Raw genomic sequence first — 20,465 nt, 5'->3', positions numbered from 1 at the left:
ATTTTTCATTAGATTTGAGCCAGAATCATCCCAAATCAATAATTTTATGACCATATTCATCCTACTAGCCTTTCCACTGTCATTAATGAAATATGAGTGGATTTTCATCACCTCTGAGTGAAAATCATCCAAAATCACTGATTCTATGGCAAGGAATAGGCAGGAATAGCAACAAGACTTAAAATCAGTTTTCCATGAGTAAGGGTAATGAGAAAAAAAAATGTTATTGTTAAAATAATCAAAATTTAGGATTGTAAATCAATTAAAGACCATTTCATTCCACGATTCATTCTCATTTCATCTTCCCCTATTAATGTTTTTCAGTTCATGAATTATCTACAGGCGTTATGCCACTTAGTCATTATTATGAGATACTAAGTCATTATTATGAGATAGTAGGCTAAGTCATTATTATGAGATACTAAGTCATTATTATGAGATATTACGTCATTATTTTGAGATAGTTTATCATTATAATGACTTACAGGATCTTTTTTTTCATCACAGTCGCGGAAATGGGCTTCCATACGTAACCGTAACGTTTAAAATAATATATTTAATCATGGTGGTCCGACCTATCTGACATTTCTGCTGGCTTTATTGTATGTACTGTGTTGCTTTGTTAGTGTCTGTGGTTTGTTTTGTTTTGTGGGGATCAGCGGTGAAAACCCGGGGCGGAGTTTTGAGTTGTCTTTCTTTTATGTTTGTGAAACTGGATTGAACTGAACTGATTAGGAGTTGTGGGGAAAACAATACGGACCCTTTACCGAATGGATTGAACTCGAGACTGTGAGACGAATTACGCCTGGGACATACTGGATGCGTGCGCAGTGCGTGTGCGTCGCGGAACCTCTTGCTTTTCATTTCGGCGCCCATGTTAACAGGTTAGAGCATCCACACAGCCCGCGTGAAACTCAAATTATAATTGCGGCGTCCGCGAGTCCGTGAGGGTCCGCATGACATAAATCTCGTCATCAGAGGGTGTGCGCGTGGGATCTGCAAATTGTTGTGTACGTGCGGACCTCTCCGCACCTATCCGCGTGGTCACAACGTTATGTTCCTGTAGACGGCGATCTACTGCGCATGTGTTGGCGCGCGTTCTCCGAGCGAACCCCAGAAGGTATTATAAACACATCAACTACCTGTCCGTGGTGTCCGCAGCTGTACGTGTGCGCGTCTGCCCGGGAGTATAAATGAAGCTTGAGATGCGCGTGGCTGCTGCATCGCTTCATCTAGAGATTCGAGGTCTCGCCTATTTTCGCCGCGTGACTGCGGTTCTCAGCAGAAATAGACAGGGAACATGATAGAAAGATAGGGCTGCCAGTGGCAGAAGCGCTGCAGCAGACATGCTTCCAGTGTGGATGCTACAAGCGTGAGAGACGCAGCAGTTCAGCGACGCACACGCACTGCTGAGGTTCACGCATCCGGTGTGTCCCAGGGGTTACACCCTCTCACACACCTAAAAACCCGAACCCTTCTCCACTCTGTATCGTTACTCACCCATACACAGCAAAACTTAACCACCCTTCAGTTGAGATCACATCTCAGCTCCCACTCCGGCATTCTCCATCAGCGGTGCCGGTGACACGGTGGCGCAGCTAGCTTAAAAATATATGAGAAGTTTGCGGACGTAGTAGCTAAGTCTATCTGTGGAAAAATTAACGGATCAAATCAACGATGTCTTAGTTACAACAAGATTGAGCTTGCAAGGCAGCTTTGTGTTTATATGTGAGGTATTTATTCAGTTTGGGAAACGCCATGATTTCTAGAAAGCATTAGCCCAAGTTGGGCGCTCGAGTGCATCACCGAAGCACATCCTCTCTGTAATATTGTTTAATTAAGAATGTGATATTCTATCGTCATAAGCCGACACAACAAAGCTCAGAACAAATGAGCCTACAGGGCCATAAGCGAACATCAAAGAGCTCAACACCACAACGAAGTGCACAGACAACTTTTTAAGGATACTAGCCCATTCTGTGACAACTTTATGACAACAACCTCAATAGATAAGCATGGACACACTGACACTCGTCACCATCTATATCAATCGATCAAGCACAACAATATGGCCAATGCACGGACCAGAACCACCAAGGCAGGATGATAAAATATGCTTTCACTCACCAGCTGACGGCTCAGAAAAGGACAGCATGGCGATTTTTCCTCTGGGCAAACTTCACCGCGTTGAATCCGCGGTTAATTTTACCAGCAGTTTGAGTGATGACAGTATTCCGTGGCTGGTGGACTCCGAGGCGCTTTAATTCCAGTTTCTCCTCCAAATAAAGGGTTTATGACGTGTGCTCAAGTATGAAATCCACTTTAATTTTTCCAAGTTAGCTGGTGTTAGCTAAGAAAGTCTCCCCTCTTTTGCCGACTGTAAATTCCAAGCCCGCGCTGTAGCCCCACTGCAGCATCATTTGAAATATTTCACAGTTTGAATGGCTATCTGTCAGACAGAGAGCTATCTGATTGGCTATTTATCAGACAGAGAGCCAATCAACTGTGAAATATTTCAAATGATGCTGCAGTGGGGCTACGGGGTCCGGGTATCATCAGATAATTCATAATTCATTTGTAATTCAAAAACTAAAAAAAACAGTAAATCTGTTATTTGTTCCAAAACAAAAAACGTTTTTGGTGTCAGAATCAAATAACGAAAAACCAATCACAACCGGCCCATTATTGGTTTTTCCGATTCGTTTTATTGTTATTCCTTTTTGGATTGAGTATCGAACAGATCTGCGGACATCAAGACAGCGACTACATTAGCCTACCCATGATCCTCAGCAACCGTTGCTATGGTGAAGATGCCAGCGACAGCTGCGCGTGTGTGTAAACGGGATGAAGACGTAGTTATAAAACTGAACTTTACATTTCACACCCCTCATTTAAGAGTTTAGTTAAGAGATAGATAAATATAGGTAAATATTTAAATGCATTTTTGCACTAAATGACTGTGTGGACACACCGTGGATTCTGGCCCCATTCACTTGCATTGAAATCACATTTGAAGGGGATCTTTTAATAACCAGTATGATTAGGAGGAATGATTACAGGGAGAAAAACATCTTTCAGTGTTCATAAGGGCACCTGACTGTTGATGAGCGAACCATACCATAAATGTGATGGAGTACAGAGTACAATATTTGACCCTAAAATGTAGTGGAGCAGAAGTAGCTTAAATGGAAATAATCAAGTAATTCATGAACCTAATGTTGGACTTCAGTACAGTACTTGAGTAAATATTCATAGTTACTTCTCATCACTGTACTTACTTTACTTCTAATCCTCTAAAAGTGTCAATTTAGAATGAAATGGGACATCTGGATCAATTAGTCTAATTGTCAATTGATTGATTACTATGCTATTTGATCCACCTTGAATTCACCTCCAGTCTGAGTGGGTCTTGTGTAAAGCCCTGACAGAATACAGTAATGCAGTAATGACTTTGGCAATTTTTTTGTAATGACTTTGTCCCCAAAGCCCAGCTGTGATCACAGCATCCTGACTGAGCAGAGTGATACCCTGCAACCATGAGCATGCAGACAGCACCAGGCCCAGTCCTGACACTCTTTGAACTTTCTCCTCTGTTGACCTCTGGAATACAGATTTCAAACTGAGTGCAATACTTCAACTAACACAAAGAAGATTTCATTAATTCTGTTTTACTCTGTATTTACTTTTTCTAACAGCCTCCCACCCACCTTGGCCTATGTTCACGCTCTCCTTCTCAGTTTTTGTCTCCCTCCATTTAGCTCTCTCCTCCTCATATTCTGGACAGTTAAACACATGCCAGACCTCTTCTGAAATGTGTATGGGGAAAAAGAGACAAAGTGATGAAAGACCATATTAAACATGTGCAAGAGACAGCCGTTGGCACATCAGACTTTATTTTGTATAGCACATGTGCTTCTAGCATATGTATTTTTTCAATATTAAAGCTTGAGAGGAATGGCTTCAGTTTATTTATTCATCAGTTGGGGCTCTTGATGGCGGAGGACCATTGTGGGGGAACAGGTTTGTTTTGGACAGGTTTGACATGGTCACAATTTGTTTGGAACTTGTGGTAGATATTTGAAGGCAGTTCTTGGAAGATAAATACAGACTTTTAAGACTAGCTGTATGAATACAGAGACTGTCCTCACCAGGAAGGATGACAGCATAGGTCATGGTTCAAATACTGAAAAGAACAATGGTTTAGAATTTTCTAGATTTATTATGTATGAAGAGAGCAGCCTCAGACAAGATTATGATGAAGGATTGGAGGGAATATTGACTTTAAGATCTTGTTGAATAATTAACTATGGCTCTTGTTAAGACCGCTTAAGTTAAGTCTGATTGAAGTCCAAGTATGTTCAAACCAAGCGACAGCTACTACAACTTGAGGCTGAAGCCAATACAGAAGTACCTTAAAGTGCCAGGCGGCCCATTCAAAAAGCCGCATCTTTTATCTAGAAATACTAAATTAATCAATTTTTTCAATGAGTCATTATGGTCTCAATCTTTAAATTCAGACTCTCTAATAAGTGTGCTGGTGGTCATTTTGGAAATAATTGCTATGTGTTTCTTCAAATGATATTTGAAGAATTATAGTAGCTTTGATGTCTGCTGTGTGGGTGTTGATTGACAGCTGTGATTGAGAGTTAGCTCACCTGCTGCTGTCCCCAGCTCCAGGACTCGCACTGATTTGGACTATTGTCGCAATATTTCACTAAGTTCAAATTTACTTGACTATGATACCTGCCCTGTTAATACAATTTAGCTAAAGCAGCTAACATTAGCCCAATTGTATTCCATTTAGTATTCTTCATACTGTGGTCCTCAAGAGAGGAAAAAATTTCAACTGGACTTGAACAAGACAAATAAAAGAACAGAGCCTCTCATTTAAAATTCTTAGAGAATCAAGACAAGTCTAAGTCAAAAAACACCCACAAGACAGAGAAAAGTCACAAGCAATACACCCACAAGACCAAACATCCATGAGACAACAACTAGTCCAATTCAAAACACCCAGAAGACACATCCACATTAAAATGTGCAGGAGGTATCTTTGGACAGAGCCAGCCTGTTATCCCATTTCCAGTATTTATGCAAAGCTAAGCTAACTATGGAAAAACTCCTTACTTAACACATAATCTCACACAATCTTGATGTCCACCACTGACCCAGGAGCAGGGAGTTTTTATCAACAACAGAGAACAGCCAGAATTTTCACTTTTCTTCACCAAGAAATGTTTGATACACATGGCATTTCATATCACAGACTATATTGGAGTGTTTCTCTTTTCTTTGAGGTTTAAATCAATAAATCCCTTACTATAGAGAGACATTTGGAGATTTGGATCTCTGACAGGACTTGAGCCTGGTCGACTCCCCAGGATGGTGATGGCCAGAATGGGGGTTTATCTGTCAGCAACCTGCTCTGTTTCACTTCCATCCTTTTCCTTCTTCAGCTTTATTTAGCCCCCAAAGACCAGCCAGCACCTCACCGCAAGTCTCCACTTCACCAAAAGCCTTTTATTTAGCCTTTCTGTCAGTCCCCTCCCTCTGTCTGCGTCTGATGTTCTTGTTTCTTTTTTCTAAAGGCACTGTAGAATTTTCAGTAGATTTCCTGAATTTTCTGTAGAGATTGGCTGTATTAATTAGATGCTATGCACCTTAACCATAAGAAGAAAAAAGGAAAAGGGAGGAAAAGACCTCTTCAGTGCAGTCTGGTTATTTGAGGTTGTGTGGGACGTTGACTCAAGCTCTGGAGCAGGATCCTTAATGAAGGACTGGTGTGGTGTCAGGAGCCAGTGGTTGGAAAAAGCCAGTAGGGCAATGACAGCATGTGGCACTTTGGCAGCAGAGGAGACTGGCTCTGTAGTGGTAAAACATCCTGATGACTGGAAAACAAAACCCTGGAAAATTGCACAGTGACTGGGAAGAGCACACTGAGCTGAATGAAGTATGGTGGAGAAATTAGATTTCTGGAAGAGGGAAGACCCTGGAAATCCCCAGGAAAAAAACAGCAGAGACAGATGTAAAGGAAAATGTGGGTGACATAGTTGTCTATTTCTATGTCACAGTTCATTGACATGACACTCAATTTACTTTCAACAAGGCCAGCTTCCTGTCTAGAGACTGCTGTATTTTTTCATTTAAATGATAAATGCATATATGTGAGCACACAGACAACGACACAATTACTAATGAATTTTTCAGAATCATCTCCAACTGTAATATTGTTTAACATCTCAGTTCTTCAGCCCCTGCCTGTACCGCCATGCAGGTAAAGTAACCTGGCCAGTGAAAACACTTAACACAACATCTGGAGCTTCTAAACCATCTGCTTTAGGGCTGTAAATCTGTTTCCTTTAGTAAATCCACTAAAATGTTTGTATGCATTTTCCTCTTGAGAGTGTTCAACATAAAGACTGAGGCTCACTGCCAAAGCACAGCTACAGTTTGTGCATGTCTGTCAGCCTATGATTTTGAAGTTAAGACTGGGGTTTGAAGGGCACAAAAACATATTCAAAATGTAGGCGGAATAGAGTGGGCGAGACAGTTCCTAAACTTCATGCAGCCACATGCACCTTGCAGGTACTCGCCAGAGAGATTTGGTGATCTATAAGACTTAAGAAAATCGGCACCACAGTGGTAATAAAAGAAGACAACCAATGTCATAATGCACAAAAATGCAAAAAAAAAATTGTTCTGAAGCTTATATGAAGCTTCAGTAGTCTAATCAAGTTAGTCATATCAAGTGGCGCTCTTTGTGTTTCCTTGGACAGTGTTTGTAACAGATCATGAACCAGTAAAGAATAGTTTGACAAATTTTCAACAAAGACAGGAAACTGGGGGAAACTTATAGCCTGCTTCCTTCAAAGGCAACAAAATCCTCACCTTTAAGTAACACATTATATCTAATTTGTTTAATCCATACAAACGCTGCCAAAATGTAAAAACAACCTGCTTTACATTGGGATTATGTGTCGTGTTTTTTTTTCTTTGCCAAGCACAGTCACTTCCTGTCCAGTGAGTTTGCTGGGAAACCAGCAGAGACTCTAGGGTCACAGTCAAACAGATAATCTTGCCAGTTACACTTGTGAACACTTCTGGCATTAACAAATTGCAACAAAAATTGCGATTTATTTACTAAGGATTTGCACTCATTTTCTGAACACTAAAAAGTCATATTGCCTTTGTCCATATTTACTGAGGGGCTGCATTCATTCTCATTTTAGAACATTCCTTTTTTAGAGCACAAAATATGGGAGGAGGAAATGGAAGTTGCTGAACCTGATTTATCATTATCATCTGAAGACTGCAGTTACAGTTTAATTATATAACCTAAATTTGAATTGAAGTTCAGTATATAAAATGGTACAAATACAGAAAGCAAAGGGGTTCATTGGATGTGATTTTTATCGAAATAAAGGAGGAAAAATGTCAGTTATAGAGAAGTAGTGAATTTTAAATTCATGTTCTGTGGGAGAGTGTTGCAAATAATAGTGATGTAACATTTTTGAGTGCAATTATACTGCATGTGTTGATGTGTTTGACCTTATGCAGATAAAGATGATAAAGTTATTTTTTCAGCAAATTTGAGTTTACAGTTTTTTTCTGCAAATGAAGTGAAGCCTTTGAACTAGTTCAGGCAGTTCAAATCTGCCACTACACTCACATGCCATTATCTTATTACTGCAACAAACATACAACACTGGTGTACTAAAACTGTCGCTCTGCGCTCTGCTCACTCTTTTGCTGCATGCCTGCTGTCATGCTGTGTTGAGCTTGCTGTTGTACTTGTGAGGAGTAATGAGGTCAGAGTCTAAACAGCAAACATCAAGAAAACATTAACTGAACATGTTTTACATTCACATGAGTTGTTTCATTAATTTAATTTATCAATGAATTACTTTTGCAAGACTAAATTATTTAATGGTGAGTTTTAAGGTTTGTTTAAATGTATAATGATGTATTTGCTAAGGTATTATAACAATGATGCATTTGATGTAAAATATACGTTTTACACAGTAAATGCAAATTCTGATGATGCAAGTTTGAAATACATGCTTATAACATACAGTACATGTAATATAATGATAATGTAAGCATTACAATACAAATCTGGTTATATACTTTCTAGTGGTGTAGCTGTTAAGCTTAGGTTGACTTACATGACTTTATACAAAGTAATTAAATCTTATTTATGTGGTAGATTCAATTTTGGTTGGTAGGAGAGAGCATATTTAAGGTGACAACAAGCAATATTATTATGGAAATTCTGATGAGGCAACTCTAATTACATAGGGTATTTTATTCCAAGTCTGGAGACATTTTTTTTTTGAACAAATTCTGATAAGTAGTGTGTTTATGAACTTTTTTAGTGCCTTAGAGGTTTTGTGGTACATTTTATACAAATGCATGGTGGCAGTGCATTTTCAGAGCTGTTCTGTTTCTGTAGTTGCAGTTGTGTTAAAAAGTGTCATCAGTTGTTCTCAGCTGTTGTCTTGAGCTGAGACCAGAGTCCTGAAGCCACAGGGTATTGTAGCCTTATTACCTTATTGCCTTACTGTCCTGTATGCTCTGTGTGGAGCAACATGCAAAATGATCAACTTATTAAAAAGGCCTTCACAAACAGCTCATCAGACAGGGAATACAGTTAGTAATACAATAGGAACACAGACAGTGCAGGTGTGTGGGCACTAAGCCCAGAGATGGGAGGACTGCTCTGCTCTGTAAAGGTCTTCTTTGACCGCAGTATACAGTGTAGTCAGGAAAATATGTGCAATCTCCTGACAACTCCTAACCACACAAGTCAAACTCAGTCTGAGAAAAAGAGAAATACAATACAGTTCTCAGGAACTGTAAAGTGATGTGTTTTAATTTAGCCAAGCTGGTGTTGGGTTCTAATGATGGCAATGCCAGGTAACTGATCCGCTTTTGCTCCAGAGCAAGAAACTAACTGCCAGGCCAAGAATGATTTAAAAAGTTAAATACTGAGTTTTTGTTTTCAGTTTATTTACTGAGGTTTTTTTTCAATTAGGGTTTAGAACTGGACATATCTACAAATTTAGAGAGTGGTGTAGTTAAATTACAAATGTATGCTGCACAAGGCAACTAGTTAGAGGTCCCAAATAGAAGTAAGCCAGAATTGTTTGAACTGTGAAAGATATTTCAGTTAACTGATATGACCTGTGGAAGAAGTATTCAGATCCTTTACTTAAGTAAAAGTACCAATACAGCAATTTTAAAAACGCCATTACAAGTGAAAGTCCTGCATGAAAAATCCTACTGAAGTAAAAGTATGTAAGTATAATCAGCTTGATGTAGTTACAGTATTGCAGTAGGGGAGACCAGGGACTTTTTGCAATTTTCCCGATAAATCAAAAACCATTAACACTGGAATAGTAAATTTGCTATATTATACTTCAATGTGTCAACTAGAGAAAAAATGTATTTAAGTGGTTTTATGAAATATGTACAGGTTGCAAAATTGATTTAAATACAGTCACTCCATTGTTACAACTGTCCCAGTGTACAGGGACAGTTGTATCATGTCTAAAATATACATAATTAATCAATCAAATACTCAGAATGAAAAAGATTATTTAACATCCATGTTATTGTGACTATTTATTTCTTTTTTCAAAAATAATGAATACCTTTTTTTCATACTACATGACAAAAAAGAGGGGAAGCCATCAAATTATAATGCAAGAAAATTATTTAATGGGTAGAACACACATCCTCAAAAAGGTTTAAACATGAAATCAAAATGGATTAGTTTGAGGACAACATTCAGTACAGGGTCACATGGCAAATGTCATATGATTTGGCCACTGTCCTGACTCATTTATCCTGTTTTATGCCATCTGAAGCCCTCTCCAGCAAAAGAAGTGGGACTCCCCTGTGTATCTTCCTCTTTCTGATATTTAGCATGCTGTAAGCAAACACGTGTTTCCACTAACTATTAGCATGCAACTAATTATCATTAACTTAGTATGTAATTTTATGACATTTTACATTTCATTTTCTATCTGTCCATCATCCATCCATCCAATCATCCATCCATCCATCCATCCATCCATCCAGTTAATGTAGGTCTTATATGAATTAAACTTGGTTTAGGTAACAAGGCGTTACAACCATCCCAGTATCACTAGCCATGCTTGCAACTCATATGAACTAGGTTGACTGCTAGTTTGACACATGCTGGCCATTTCTATTTTTAGCTTACAAAACAGTGATTCGAATAATACTTGTTTGCATTCCTAGACATTTGATCTCAGGACAGTATCCAAATACATCTGTTAAAATGTAACAAGTTAAAATTTTACCTCAAAAAAACATTTTTTCTGGTAACTTTCTCTGGGAGTTTCAAAGTGCCTCCTTTTTTGTAAGGAAGAAGACAATCAAACTGAGCATGTGTAGAGTGAGTGTAATCACTGTAGCTTGTTTCTGATTGGAGGAATTCAAGGTGTTACGACTGTTTCATGTTACAACTGTCCATGGCCTCCCCTAGTGGTTTGGTCCCTCTGTCTGATATATTTTTATATACAACATCATAAGATTATTGATACTGAAGCATCAGTGTGTAAGCAGCATGTTACTGTTGTAGCTGCTGGAGGTGGAGCTAGTTTAAACTATTTTATATACAGTTAGCTAGTTTAGGTTCCCAACCTAGGGGTCTGGCCCCTCCAAAGGGTCACCAGATAAATCTGAGGGGTCGTGAGATGCTTAATGGGAGAGGACAAAAGAAAAAACAAAGTTCTGATACACAAATATGTTTTCAGTTTTTGGACTTTTTCTCTAATCTTTGATTTCTGTTGAAATATTGGATAATGTGAACATTTACTGAAAAGAAGTCATGTGAGAAGTTTTGAGGAAAAAAAATCACAATTTGGTGGAGCTGTTAAAAACTCATAGACATGTGAAATGTGACCCTGACTACACACTGCTCTTTGTAAGATGTCAAAAGCCAAAAAGGTTGGAAACCACTAGTTTCATCTATAACAATGTGTTGTATTTTAAAAGCTTGTTATGTTTTCCATTGTGTCAAGTCTTCATCTGAAAAAGTAACTAAAGCTGTCAAATAAATGTATTGGAGTAGAAAGTACAATATTTCCCTCTGAAATGTAGTGGAGTATCGAATGGAAGTGGTATCAAATGGAAAGTACAAGTGCCTCAAAGCTGTATGGTACAAAAAATACAGTACTTCAGATTTATTAAAAATACAACCATCCAACTCATTAAAAATGTTGCTACAAGGCTTTTTCAACAATGAAACACATTTATAAATATATTTTATAAAATGAGAACTAGTTCAGTGTGAAATATGTCTCAACATCTGAGCATTCCAGGTGTGAAGTCACTTTGTTTGTGCACCTTCCTGTCTTGGTCCAGGCAGGCAATTCCCTCACACCACAAATAGTCAAAGTGGATCTTAGTCCACTAAGTGTAGCTCTAAATGGGTAAAACAGCTGTCAGTCAGGCTCCCCTGCCAGTTTATTGGAGGGCTTGTGGTTTCCTGTGTTTCATCATCCAGTCTCATTCAGCCATAATCTGCCCAATCTGAACAACTTCCTGAGCATGAGAAAATTCCCTGCCTGCATATTCTACTTTCCACTGTCACACTGTGGTATTAGACTTACAAAGGTTACCATCACATTATTACACACATTTAACTAGGACTGAACAAATACACATCTGAAAAGCTTTTGACTGTGCTCTCTCAGTTTCTATAGCAAAGGGATAGCATACTGTATTTTGCTTCATTTTTCTATCCTAAATCAAAAAGTCAGTGAGATCCACAACCTGACTCACAATATTTCAACACTGCTGATCTTTCAGTTAAGCTAATTATTTGAACAAACATGTAGCAGTTGTAGATTTTTCACAGATGGCCTTTTCTAATATTTCCCAGATGAGCCAGGTCCTGGAGACAACCCAAGGTGTCTGTAAAATCTGTGAGAATTCCAGAGCAGGCACATCCATGGTCAGAGACACAGATTTCAATATCTGTTTTCATTTTCTGCTCTCATGAAAGATAGAATTTCTTACTCTCGCAGCTCGGACTCACCAGATTTGTTGAAACATTCTCAAAAGTTTGAGGACTCCTACTTCAGCATACACCACCTATCAGCACCAGCGCCGTGCTGTAAATCGTACTAAATCATTTAGTCAGGAAAGCAAAGCAGGCACTCCGGTCGAATGTGGAAAAGTCTTCAGTTGGCTGTGTTTATCTTGGCATGCATGCAGCAATGACAACATGACCCTTCCTGCTAAAGGAAAGCAGCTCCCTGAGGGGTCAAGGTAGGAGGTTCATCTAAGATCAGGAGTGACGCTGGCCAGATGCATTCCACAAACTCCAGCTTTTTATCCTCATCTCACTGCAAACACACACCTGGATCATAAATGACATATACATATAACAGGAATATTATCAAATGGAGGATCTGACAATCTTCTAAGAGTAAGAGAATGTTCTTAAATTAAATGTATGTATGATGGCAGATGAAGGGAATCTGCTTTTTGTAGCCAAGTCATTGTACTGAATTTCATATTGTATATATTTCTATGAAACTACCTACTGTATGTAATGATGAACTGTTTATCCATCAGCCCAGCCCTGTAGCATGGGTTGCCAGCACAGGTTTTGGTTTGACTTTTGTACAGACATGATGGTGCCAAGCCTGATAACTTCACTGTGACTACAAGACTTCAGGAACCTGCACTGCTTAATTAATTTACCAACAATTTCTGAAAATGATGCTGGATTCCAAGCATGTACAATTGATGCATATGATGTGATTACATCACAATAAAAATTCATCATGTCTGATAAAAGAAACTATAAGTTGAATTTGTCTTTTATTATCCCAAGCATATATCCCACATTTGGACTGGCTCTTTTTTTTAGTTATTGCATTGTTTTTTTTTTGTTTGTTTGTTTTTTCAGATGTATAGCTTTTTAAAAATTGATATACAAATTTAACAAAATATGAGCGGCACTGATGCAAATAGGAGCACACAGGTGGACTGCATTTCTCGGTCCATTCTTCTATAGACAGCTAAAGTCAAACTGAACTTTCAGATTCTGTTACAGAAATAGGACATTATACATCCTTTTTCTAAGGGATTCTTTCTTCTTGTTTTGTTAGTTGTGTCTAATTTTAGGTTCAGAAGCATATTAAAATCCCCTGCACATATGAGGGTACCATATGCTTCTGTGGAAATCAGAATAGAACAGAGTGACTTTTTTATGTTCCAATTTGCCCTTTACCAGAATAAATCTACCCTCCTTATCTTTATGTTCCAAGACCACTTCAAAGCAAACCGAATTTGAAATTAATGTTGCAACCCCTCTCTTTTTTCCTTCTCTATATGATGAGATAAAAGAATTTCTAAAACCCATGTTCTTCAATTTATCGTGTTCCACATTAGACAGTTGTGTTTCTTGCCAAAAGGCAACATTGATTTTCTCCAGTTCTCAGCGATCAATTTACTCCTTTTAATGGGATTGTTTATACCATTAACATTCAGCAACTGTATATTATAGTATTGCATGTTCAGCAAACACTCTAAGCATGTATTCCTGTACCCATGAAAACCAAGTCCCAGACCTCAAATAACACACAAAACAAGATAGAACATCCACAGAACTTATAATGAACACCGCAGTAAAACTCTGTGTGGAGAGGGAAATGGCCACTAGGTGGGGCCCCTCGGCAGTACTATGAAAAAGGGGGGGGTTATAACAGCAGGGAGGCCCCCCTTTCTCAAATCTGCCGCTGCTTCCTTGGCGCTGTTAAATGTGACCATGCCTGAATCAAAAAGCACACGCATCTGGGTGAGAGGAGTTTGGAAACGGATCCCGTTTTCCTTGAGTGCTCGCTTAATTGGCACGTATTCCTTCCTCTTCTGCTGCACGGGCTCGGCATAATCATGGTCGAAAAACACACGCTTCTCCTGGACGTAGATGCTTTTCTTCCAAGCGGCCATGAGGATTTTCTCCTTCATGGTGAGCTGTAGAAATCTGACGACCGTAGAGCGCGGTGGTGCTCTGGCAGGTGGCGGTGAGGCCAGCGTTCTATGTGCTCTTTCAATTCTATTTTGGAGGAGCTCTTTTCTATGCTGCCATGCTGGTTGCCGGGCCACCGGAAGTCGCTCATTAGACATCCTGATGACATTTGTAACTATGCTAATAAGTAAAAATCCAGCTATGGAACAGAACCTTTCTCAACAGTATCTTGTGTGGCTCGCTTCATATTATGAGATAAGGATGCTCTGAATACCCCTATAACCATTGTTTATTCAATATTTACATATTTTAATGTCCTTTAATGAAGATCGTTTCCTATAAGGCCTAGAGGATTGTGAGCTAAATGTCTTTCATGTTTTTTGCAAGTTTTGCGGCCACTGCAGGTGGTCCCATCTTTAAGGGCTTTCGGTAAAGAGGGGTTCATGTGAAAAAGAGATGTGTCTTAAAAGACTGATTGCAAACTATTTTCTTCTGAACCTGTTGCCAATTCTTATATGTATGGATAGTGATTGGGTTTGTTGTTATAGCTAGTTTAAAGAATTTAAACAGCTTATATATGGTATTGATTCCAATATCAACTTATTTAAGTGATGCTGTTCAATTTGTGTCCATAAAGGTGGGTGGGCTTGTTCTGTGTGCCATGTCCATACTGCTTTAACTTGTGCTGCCCAGTAGAAGTACTCAAACTTAGAGATGTTCAGTCCACCCTTTTCAAGAGGGCTTTGTAGTACTGTCAGTTTTATCCCAAGTGGTTTGTTTCTCTGTGTGAGACAAGAGTTAAGTTGTTTGAAAAATAGTTTAGGGGCCGGCATTGGTAGCATCTGGAAAAGATGCAGGTATTTTGGCAATACATTCATTTTTATGCAGTTGATTTGCCCAAGTAAAGACAAAGGCAAGTCATTCCATCTCTTACAGTCCTCTTTTGTCTTTTTTAGTAATGGTGTGTATTAAGAGAGAATGTATTTTGCAGCTCATTTGGCATTTTGAGTCCCAAGTAGGAAATGTGATTAGGGTTCTAATGAAACATAGTACCAGGAGGTTGAACATGAGCTCTGGCGTCATGACTACACTTTTGTTAATATTTATCTTGTGGTGTGAAATTTCGGTCAGTGTATCCATCAAAGCTGGGATAGATTTGTCTGGACTTGAGAAGTATGTCAATATATCGTCTGCGTAAAGAGACAGAGTATGGATGCAGTCACCAGTTTGTATACCAATAATGGCTTGCTTAGACTTGCTGTAGTGTAGCTATAGAGCAATTTAACCAAATTGGTGAATTGGGGACCTAAATTAATTCTTTCCATTGTTTAAAATAAGTATTGCCAATCGATGCAGTCCAATGTTTTTTCTGCGTTGAGTGATACCATGAGACACAGGTTTTTTTCTATGAATTATGTTGAAAAATCTTCTTACATTGACAATTGATGATCTATTCTGAATAAATCCTGTTTGGTCCATGTTGATTGAGTCAGGAAGAAGCTTTTCAAGACTTAAGAGAAAATTTTATGTCTGCTGGGCAGAAATGAAATAGTGTGAGCTGTAATGATCAGTGCCTGCTCCATTGACTCTGGGAGTCTACCTGTTTCTATGGCATAATTAAACATTGTGAGCATAAGTTCTATCAGCTTGGGGCTAAATGCCTTGAAGAATTCTATGGGGAATCCATCTTGGCCTGGTGATTTTCCTGAAGCAAATAAGGTTAAGGCTCTCATCAACTCCTCTTTTGTAATACTGCCCTCTAGTGTCTCCTTATTATTATTATCTGATAATGCAGGGAGCTTGTCCAAAAATGCTTTACACTGACAGGGTTACATCCTTGTGATGTGTATAAGGATTGATAGTAACTCACAAAAGCCTTGTTAATCTCACTAGGCTTACTGGTAAATGTATCACCCTTTTTGATTGGGTATATTGCCATATTTGTCTCCTCCTTCTTAATCTGCCAGGCTAAAAGTTTCCCTGCCTTGTCTCCTTGTTCGTAATATTTATGTTTCATTCTTTTATTGCATTTTCTGTCTTGTGTGTATTAAGCATGTTATATCGAAGCTGTCTTGATTTGAGTTGTTGGAGAATTATACTGTCACGCGACATTTATATTTATCTGAGGTGTAGGCTATTATTTGACCTTTGAGACAAGCTTTCATGGTGTCCCATACGATGTTGCTGTATTTTGATTTATGTTAAAAAGTGAGTCAATTTCCCTGCTAATCATATCCAAAAATTCTGAATCATTAAGTAAGTGAGATGCAAATCTCCATCTGTTACATTTGCGTGGATGCAGGTATTGTGATTAATAAAGCAGAATGGTCTGATAAGGTCCTTGCCAAATATTCACAAGAGGTAACTTGATGTATCTTGGAAGAGAGTATCAACAGTAAATCTATACGGGAATAACTATCGCGGACAGGAGAGTAAAATTAGTATTTTCTAGTGTTTTATTTAATGTATGCCAAATGTCTACCAGCTCCCTTCCCTGCATGTCTTCTTTTTTCTAAAGGAAGAGATGCAGCGCTGTATTTCTATACAGCACTCCGTGTTAGAGGACAGGTCTTCTGCAAAGACCGATAAAGGATTGGATCCAAAGCTAGATTGAAGTCCCCTCCAATATATACCTCTGTGTGTAGGTCAGACAGAGTAAAGAATATTTTCCCAAAGAACTGGGGGTTGTCAATATTAGGTCCATAGTCATCAACCAGTGTTATTGGTTCGGAATGTAATAGCCCTTGCACTATCACAAATCTCCCATAAGGATCATTAATGACATTTCTATGAAGTAGTATGGCCACTCTTCGAACTTGAGATGTAAACAATGAAAAAATATGTGGCTATAGCCTCCTTGTTTCAAACATGTTTCATATCTGTCAGATGTGTCTCTTGCAATAAGGCTATATCAATATTATGTTGTTTTAAGTAACTTAGAATTCCTTTTCACATATTGACCCTTCTTACATTCCACATTCTTATGCTAGCTGATACAGTCTCCCTCTGTCATTTTTCTTCTTCTCAGTCTTTTTAGGTGGCATTTGGTGATTTTATGTATGTTGGTGTTTCGGGTGTTCGCCAGAGTATAAGAGGTCAAAAACTCAAGTGCAAAACAAAATAGTAACAGTTACAGTTAAGTAGTAACAGTGAAGTTTTATGCGAGCTCTAGAGTGTGCTGCCGTTCAGTCTGCCGCCATAACCGGAAGGGGGAAACTGACATATTTAAACTTCTACAGGTGACTTTGTGTTTTTCTGTTGTGTTTTCAGACCAGTGCTTTTTAGTCTGGTTGAATAAGACTCTGGTTTGTTTTCCTCCTTCATCCTTACCACCAAGCAAAGTGAACATTCTGGCATGGCTTGTAGTGATGCATTTTGTTTTGCTTGGAGGGGAAAAACTTTGTGTAAGTGAAATGTTGTTAAAATATATTGTTATTGAGATATATGTATTATGTAAGGATATTGTACTGCATATTGTGTCCTGAGAAGAAAACAAGTGAACAGCTTGATATGGACAATTGAGTGATTGCTCTGCTCGTTTTCGCAGGCTGTTTTTGGTTGAAACTATACTTCAGACAGAACAGTGCTGCTTGAGTTGCCATAATCCCACTGCACTCATAAATAAGAGTTGAACATACATAAAGATCGATTTCATATTACCTTGGTTATTTCTATGAAAGGTGTAAGGACTGTTTTTGTTCCAAGGTTTTTTCATTTTTTCTTGTTCTTGTTGGGGCCCAACACCTAAAAATTGAGGTTAAAGTACACTGGGTTTGAACGTAATTGACCTAGCTAAATTTGGTTGCCATATTTAATAATTGAGTTAGCCATATTAGGCTTTCTGTCAAAACTGACTCTAAATTAATCAGCAATAGGAATGTTGTATAATTTCGAGTTGTAATTGGTCCTTGGTTGTGGGTGCAGTTTTCTTTCATACCCAATAGAAGGTGTGGTGCTGTAAATGAAAGACCATATGCAAGATTAATGTTCTAATTACTGAAAGGAAATAAGACAGGAAAAAGAAACAGTAATACACTACAGTTAAACATAAAGCTATTCGGTTGTTGGTGTGAGTTATTTAGGGAAGGATTAAATAATGTCATAGGGTCACTACGTCATTGTACGCCAGTTGCCTCTAGACACTTAGACATACCTGGCAAACTTGGCGACACACATGCCAAGTGGGTTACACACGCAACAGTTGAAGATCTTTTTTTCAAATGGGCCCAAAATGTCTGTTTGTCATGAATTTAGTAGCAATAGGTGTAAAATCAACAGAATAGATCGGTCTCTTCATAGTATGTATTACGCATGGATCTAATATGACTTAAATGCTTTCCGTCCGCTTACAATCGGCACAGATCAAGTCAAGGAATGCTATCTCCTCTCTCTTACATAAGTTGCAAGTCCTAAGTATGTTAGTCATAGACAGACTGATGTTTGATGTGTGAACTCCTAAAACTAAAAATGTCATAAAGTCATTTAGGCTAGTTTATGCCTAGTATGAGTAATAGGCCTATGTCATAAAATTTAGTATTAATTTTAACTGAAAGCTTAAACAACTCCCACTCGCTTTCTTCTAGATCACTAACCTCCATCAGACCTGCTCCTTCAGCCCTGTCAGTCTCCTCCATCTTCCTCCTCTCCCTCCTCTCCCTCTGCTCACCTGTTTTTAGTAACACGTTATTTTATTAAATTCAGATTTACAAGAACTCAAGGCTTAATGAGTGATCATCCAGTTTAAATTTGTATTTGTCTGAACTGGCAAAATCCTCTCATCTGACTGGCCTTCAGTGGAGCTGCCGCCTTTTTTGAAGAAATTTCGTATATCCATTTACATGTTCAGGAATTCTGGGATATAAAATTGTGTTATGATCAACACAATGTGACCTTTTCATTGACATTAACTGATAATAAACAATAATCTATGCCTACTGATATGATTGTTTCGAAATACTTAAGAGGCATATAGAAGCAAAGTATGTAAGAGCTGTCAGTAACATTATTTATATCTCTTTTGCTCGTTCACACTTTGGCTGGCTGGCTTGTTAGCTGGTTAGTACAGTGGAAACCACTTATAGTGATCAGGTCCATCTGGGTCAAATTAATCATTATAAGCGGATGATTATTATAATCGATTTTTTTTCTCTTTTTCTTTATTTCTCATACAGATTACCATCATATTGACATCTGTATATTTATTACATGAATATAAAGTAATGAAATGGCCAGCTTCGCTATTTACTGTAGCTGTTTCAAAATACAGTACAGCTGTTTCAAACGCTTGTTTTGCTGCTGATGCCTTCCTGATTCATTTTAAAATGAGAAACAGATAGAGAGAGAGAGACAGAGAGAGAGAGAGAGAGAGAGAGTAGCAGTAGTGAAGAGAGCTAGACCTCTGTCTAGCTAGACCTCAGATTAATCTATTGAGAAGCAGAGAGTGGCCCAACTGGAGCGACAATGCTCAGAGCTACAGCAGTCAGTTACCAACCTACACCAAGGCTACGACGAGCTGGCTGAAATGCAAACCCGGGATGTGGCTCCTCTCAGGGTACAACTTAACGACCAGGAGAATCATCAGAGAAGAAAAAATTGGAGGATTGCAGGATTCCCAGAGGGAGTTGAAGGTAAAGACGTTGTTGCCTTCTTAGAAAGATGGTTACCATCAATACTGGATCTCTCTGACACACCTGAGATTGAAAGAGTGCACTACATGCTTCGGAGGAAGTCACAGGAGAATCGGATGCCAAGAGCTTTTGTCATTAAGTTTCTCCTCTACAAGGATACCGTCCACATACTGGATGCTGCATGGAAGAAAAGCTCATGTACGGCAACCTCAAAATAATGATATTTCCTGACCTATCTCCCATGCTTCACAGGAAGCAGATGGCTTTCAACGCACTAAAGAGCCAGCTCCTGCAAGCCAATGTGAGATATGGGTTGTTTTATCCTGCAACTCTGAAAGAGGATACCCGCAGCAGGGCAACAAAGGCGTTTGACTTGGTAGAAGCAACAGAGCGATGCCATCACAGGGAATATCCGGACATGTTCTAACAACATGTTGAACTCGGACTGTCTAGTGAACACTGCCAAAGAATAATGAACCAATGGAGCATTAAAATATCACCTAAACCCCTCATCTACTCTCATTATCATTTGATTCTGATACAGGAGGGGCAAAAGATCTATGAGTAACCTCATCGCTATTTATATTACACACACATTGAACAACAGCTGGGCTAACCAGGAGCGGACACAGCTGAAGTGAGGACATTTGCACTATGAAAAACAAGCTACACTGGACTGGGCACCACAACACTACGGATATCAGTTAGTTCTAGGGAGTACCTCTTTAGTTAGGGAAAAAGAGATTAGGGTCCAGAGTCCAACAGAGGTTTATTTTCTTTTATTACAATTTCAAAGGTATGTGTACCTGAAAATTCTACAGAGAAAT

This window comes from Thunnus thynnus, chromosome 15, assembly GCF_963924715.1.
Source record: "Thunnus thynnus chromosome 15, fThuThy2.1, whole genome shotgun sequence".
NCBI lineage: Eukaryota > Metazoa > Chordata > Actinopteri > Scombriformes > Scombridae > Thunnus > Thunnus thynnus.
This window is presented reverse-complemented; position numbering follows the sequence as displayed.